The sequence below is a fragment of the Chinchilla lanigera genome, unplaced genomic scaffold, assembly GCF_000276665.1.
Source record: "Chinchilla lanigera isolate Chin_1 unplaced genomic scaffold, ChiLan1.0 scaffold00009, whole genome shotgun sequence".
NCBI lineage: Eukaryota > Metazoa > Chordata > Mammalia > Rodentia > Chinchillidae > Chinchilla > Chinchilla lanigera.
Genome location: NW_004955410.1, coordinates 11960571 through 11966798, shown reverse-complemented (window position 1 = coordinate 11966798; position 6228 = coordinate 11960571). Strand labels below are relative to the sequence as shown.

The following is a 6228-nucleotide window of genomic DNA, read 5'->3' as shown; positions in this document are numbered from 1 at the left end:
AAAAACCCTCAAACTTGTGATCCTCTTGCCTTAGCCTTCCGGAGTGCTGGCATTACAGATGTGTGTCACCATGCCCAGCTAGCATATATAATTTCTTTAATCATCTGACCAATAGTCACTCAGACAAAGTGCACAGCAAACTATAACAATATTAACAGCAAAACCTAATCTTTTCAGTATAACCTTATTTATACTGGCAAGGTACTTTACTTGAAAATCCTAACTAGAGTCAGGAAAGAATTATGCAAAGGGGCAGTTAGTAAATTACTTTTAGTTTTTCAGGCCATGTCCTCTCTTCCAACTACTAAACTCTGCAGCCACTGAAACATGCAAATGAATGGGCGTGGCTTTGTTCCAAACATTTTGACAAAAATAAGGGAGTAGGCTGGAACTTGTCCACGGGTAACAGGCTGCTAACCTGTCCTAAACACGTGTAAATTTTTTTGGTTTATCTTAGATTATACACTTACTCAAAAGAGTTGTAAAACATGTTGGGATGAAATTATACAGCAACATCTCAGGACTCCTCATTAATTGGATCTGGGAGGTGTGACAAGTGCCAAAGACGAGGAGCACCAAACAGTTTTGGCTGGAAAGGGTGGCAAGTCACAAGGGCATGAATGCTGACAACTTCCACCTTCTGCGACTAATTCTAAAAAAACCACTGATTCCAAAATTAACCCCAAGCTTCAGGGGCAAAACTTTTACATCAAAATTCAAGAGTACCAAATTCTACAAGTTTCAAGGCAGCTGAGAACCAAGAATGACTATATTGGAAAAGATTAAACCTCCTAATACATTCTCCTTATCTCTAGCAATATTTGTCACAAAAAGAGTAAGAGCTAGACAGTTAGGAGATGTCACAGCGTGACTTAGTTTTGCCACCTTCAGGATGCATTTTCCAGCGGACTGCTTGCTGTTCGTTTCAGAGTGACCAAGCAGAGAACCACGGAGAAGACAATTTGTAGGAGAAGGTGGTGACACTGCTGGATGTCCACATGGAAATGCCCCATTGGGCTACCTCTAATGCAAACTCTATGGGCCTAAACTATCTGCTTCCAAGGCTACAACTGAACAGAAGAGAGCTATTATTATACTTTGGTTTTATAAACTAACTCCCAATTAATCAGCAAATGAACAATCTAAACATCTAACACTTCTTGTTTTACTACTCCTGATCAGGCTTTGAGAGGCCTTATCTCTTTCAATTTAGAGTGCCTAGGAAACATTTTACCTGAAGTTTCATTACCTTCTCATTATGCTATAGAAAAAAGGCAGTATCAAATGGGTCTAAAGATATACCATAGAAAAGTTAACCCCAAAGTTCAGAAAACTATTTTAAAGTAGCTATGATAAAATTTTTTTTTCCAGGTTGAAAGTTAAACTGAACCTTTTATTTCAGCCATTTTCTATTTAGCCTGGAAAACTTTATCATAGAAATAACAAATAATGGTGTTTTCTCCATCATCCTCTATCCAAGGCACTTACTTTAACCCCTCCCTTTACTTGCCTGCATTCCCTGAAGTTGTCTCAGTTCCCCAGCCTCATAGGGCTGAGAAACTTGGTGACTGAGTGAGAAACCAAGCCTTGCTGGCAATACCATACAGAGGTTGGACAACTACTTCTGAAGAGCTCAGGAAACTCATGCATCAGAAAAGGTGACTCATAAATATACCAAAAGAATATGGCTGCGCAGGATATCAGAATCTGATCAGATGAAACAGTTTAGGGAATTCCTTGGAACCTATAATAAACTTACAGAAACCTGCTTTTTGGACTGTTTTAAAGACTTTACAACAAGAGAAGTAAAACCTGAAGAGATCACCTGTTCAAAACATTGCTTACAGAAACACTTAAAAATTACACAAAGAATATCCATGAGATTTCAGAAATATCAGATTTAGCAGAGCAAAGCCCTGGCAGCCAGGCAGGACTTCTTGGCTGGCCAAGATACAGAAGTCCAGATAGATGAACTTAGGGGCTGGGGATTTAGCTCAGCGGCGCAGCGCCTGCCTGACAAGCGCAAGGTCGTGAGTTTGATTCCCGGTACCAGAAAAAAAAAAAACCAAAAAAACTGAAACAAAAAAAAAACCAGATAGATGAACTTGGGGAGGAAGCTGCCCCAGCTGTTGCCCTGGGAAAGAGGACCCATCTGGTGGAATCCCTGTAAGTGATGGGCACTGTGTTAAACCATCTGTCATAATTATTTTGTAAATAGAAACTGCCAGAAAAACAAAACTGCTGCTCACCAGGAATAATCAAAATAGAAGGTCTTATTGTTCAGTGAAAATAGTAAGATGCAACATTGGTTGAGGCCATACGATTCAGCAGCTCGGGGCTAGGGATTTAGCTCAGCAGCACAGTGCCTGCCTGACAAGCGCAAGGTCGTGAGTTCGATTCCTGGTACCGGAAAAAAAAAACCAAAAAAAAAAAAAAGATTCAGCACGTTGGTCTTCCACTTCAGTGGAAAAATAGGCCACTGTTTCTTCAATTGTGATATTAATTTTAAAGCAAAATATGTGTTCAATCATGTAAGAGAAAAATATTTATTACTGAAAGTGAAATAAATGAAAATATCACTGGGGAAAAAAAAAGAAGTAACAAATAATAACATTGAGCAATTTATCGAGTGTTAACAGACCATGCACTTACATATGTGCTGTGGACACTGCACCTTAGAATACAGGAACTTTCCCAGAGTACACTCAGCTAGTAAGTGAAAGATGGCCATAACCAAGCCTAAGTAACTTCAAATTTCTAATACACACATATATAAAGAAACCAACAAAATAATTCTCCCATAGAGAAATTTAATGTGACATTTACTTTATTCTCTCTTATCTAAATCTGTCTATCAGTTACTTGGCAAAGGATTGTTTCTGATTATACATTTTCTTACTTCCATGAGGATACATTTGCACTTCTAAGCATGGTTCTCATGGACTTCCAGATCTTGTCCCATTTTCTAGGTCTGCTGCATGGTTCTTGCTCTACTCTACCACAAAGCTTGAACTTTATAGCCACATAGCCTATGAAGCTTGGTTCATGTGCACCCTTTAGAATACAGTCATTGTCCCGTCTGTCCCTGAAATCTCTCCTGTCCTTGCAGGTCAGCAAGGATCTCTCTCCCACTGAATTTTTTCAACCATTTCTCTCCTCTGCACTACCATAACTCTTTAGTAGCATACTTTTATTTTGGATTTTATCACCCTTTGCCTTATATTTTTTTTATCAAAGAATTTGTCTATCTTTCTCACTAGACATCCCTTAAGACTGAGAAGATGATCCAGCATGATATCTTATCCATTGTCAGATACAACCAAAAGTTCAAAAGCAGAAGTGAGCAAACACTACAAACTGCTGAAATTTCTTTACTGTTCACTCCTCTAGGATGTGGTCTAGGCAATATTCCAAATCTCATATAAAAAATTTGTTGAGGAGTACCTGGTTCAAGAAGGTTGTCAGGACATTCTATAAAGCAGAAGAATGCACTATCAACCCACTGTAGGGACCAGAGAAAACCATTTTCTGAGAAGACTTACTGAAGTGGAACACAGATCTTTAGATGTATTAGGTAAGTAACTTCTGACCTTGCTAGCAACATCTTGTTACCAATTAAAAAGAAAGTGAAATGGGACAGAAAGGGAAGGAACAAAGGAAAGCACCATCAAGTCTGCTCTGCAGGAAATGCCACGTGGTGGAACTAGTCCAGGGAAAGAGGAGGAGCATGACCCACAGCAGTGGTGTTTCCTTCTCTACTTTCAGTTTTGTCATATACCCCAACCTCCTCCAGCTCCTACCAACTACTACCAATTACGCACCTTTCATATACTCTGTTCTTTCTGGCAATTTCAAAATGTCTTTTTTTGGTACTGGGAATGGAACTCAGGACCTTGCGCTTGCTGGGCAGGCGCTTGTGACACTGAGCTATATCCCCGGCAAAAAATGCCTTTTAAAGAGTAAAATTTTAAAAGAAAATTTTGCTTTCATTTATAATTACATATAGCACTTTGTACTGTCTATATCTTCTAGATCATCACTAAAGCTTAGTACTATTTATACGTACTGAAAATAGGTATTGCCCTGCTATCCAGGGTATTGTTAATACTAATTAAATGACTAAGGATTAAATAACCAGAGATGGAACTGTGACCAGATAAAACCTCTTCTCAGTCTGTACTGAAATGTCATTTGCCAGAGTTCAACAGCTCGATTTCTTCACCTCAAGTAATAGTGTCCCTTGACAATCCTGTCAGCTCCCTGATGTTCGCTGAAAGATGCATGGATGAGAGTCTTATTATCTTTTTTTGTTTCATTTTGTTTTTTGAGACAGGGTCTCGCTCTATAGTCCAGGCTGGCCTTGAACTCACTATGGAGCCCAGGCTGGCCTTGATCTCCTGGCAGTCCTCCTGCCTTAGCGTCCTGAGTGCTGGGATAGAGGCATATGCCACAATGGCTGGCCTATCTTGACATTACCTTCCTTCTGAGCTTTCAAACTTGTATGTACAACTGTTCGTGGGCATTTTCACTAGAATATCCTATGGCCCCTCAAACTGAGGATATTTATAACCCAGCTCCTCACATCTGCCTGCCCTCTCCCCAGACAAAACATCCCACTCCTCTAGTCCCCTTGGTTAAAGCATTATCTAGTCAATTAAACTAGAAACCTGCAGTCATCTTTACTTTCCCTCTCACAAACTAAATCTTGTTAATTCTGTTTCTTATATAGCTCTCATGACAAAATTTCACATCCTGTGGGACAGAAAATATCCTCTAAGTTTCTTGAAGGCCAAAAGCGAACAAAACAGGGACTGGGGATATCCCTAGCGTGCAGAGGCCCTGGATTTGAACCCAAGAACTATAAAACAAAAAATAAAACCCAATAGCAACAAAAACAAGCCACACATAAAAATGTTCAGAACCTGAAATGTTTCTGGCTATGTTCAGCAGAACCACAGATAATGGAGCATTATCTTCACACTTCTAAACTGAGGGTAAGGTCAAAATACTTCCAGACGTTCAAGGTTTTAAACTGTTTACCCCTCTTCTATTTTTTTCTCCTCGGGGGCTACTACAAGAGATACTGCACGCAAACAGAAAACACAGAAGCCAAGAAAGAGGCTAAGGGAAGCCCCGTGATGATGAACAGTTGGTGCTAGTTATGCAGAAGGTATGATATCCTTCGATGGAAGGCTGGAGGGAGGCAGGGAATGTAAGGACCTGGGTGAGGTAAGAGGCCCAAGTCCTTGTCTGAAGTCACTGCCTTTAGAAATCTGGAGGCAGTGTCAGAATGTCAGTGTCAGTACAATGAGATGAATGTAGTTGAGGACAGAAACCTCAGAAGTCTACCACTTTTCGTTATAAGCCTTGTATTACTACTTCAGCAAGAAAGAAGCCTAGAGATCCAGTCATATTTTTATTTAATTAAAATGATAATGACGATGATGAAAAGAGCATGCTGATTTCTGAAGTCACTTTTCCTGTGTGAAGTTTTATTACTCCATAAGAATGGATCCAATGTTCTAAACAACAACATACTCTAACCCACCGGAGAGAGTTAATGACTGAAGAGTCATGGGCAAACAGATAGATCAAACATGCCAGGTCCTGCCCTGTTATGTGCATGAAACAGTTTTTGAAGTCAAGAATATGATTTAATTAACCACCTGCTGAACTTAAGTTTGGGAGAAAGGAAAGTTAGTGCAAAAAGTTTTCTCTCATAAAAACTAAGCAAAATTTATGGGTCAAAAAGCCAAGAGTGAAAACAGTTCTTGCCTTTCTACAAAAGAGACCACATATTAGTCCACAAAGCCCGGTTAAATAAATACAAAAGAATCAAAATCACTCCACAGATACTAGCAGTGCACCGAAACTAGAAATCAATCATGAAACCACAGAAAATTTATAAACACCTGGAAACTTAACACACTTCTAAACACTCAATGGTTCACAAAAGAAATCAAGGAGGAAATTAAACAATTTTTGGAACCATGTCACAACGCCAGTACAACACATCAGAACCTATGGGACACAATGAAAGCAGTCCTAGGAGGAAAATTTAATGCAGTCAATGCTCACATTAGAAAAACAGTGAGCTCAAATAAATAACCTAATAACGAATCTCAAGATACCTGAAAAACAACAACAGTCCAAACTCAAGCCTAGATTAGAAAAGGAAATCATAAATATCAGAGCAGAAATTAATGAAATTGAGACTAAAAAAAATAC

At 39.2% G+C, this 6228-nt stretch overlaps 1 protein-coding gene and 1 pseudogene across 1 annotated transcript in view; one reads left to right on the top strand and one right to left on the bottom strand.

Annotated features, from left to right (window-relative positions):
- Positions 1-6228, bottom strand: part of Bcap29 (B-cell receptor-associated protein 29) — a 54322-nt gene that overhangs the window by 21681 nt on the left and 26413 nt on the right. The window lies entirely within an intron of this gene.
- Positions 1716-1904, top strand: LOC102011286 (annotated as a pseudogene).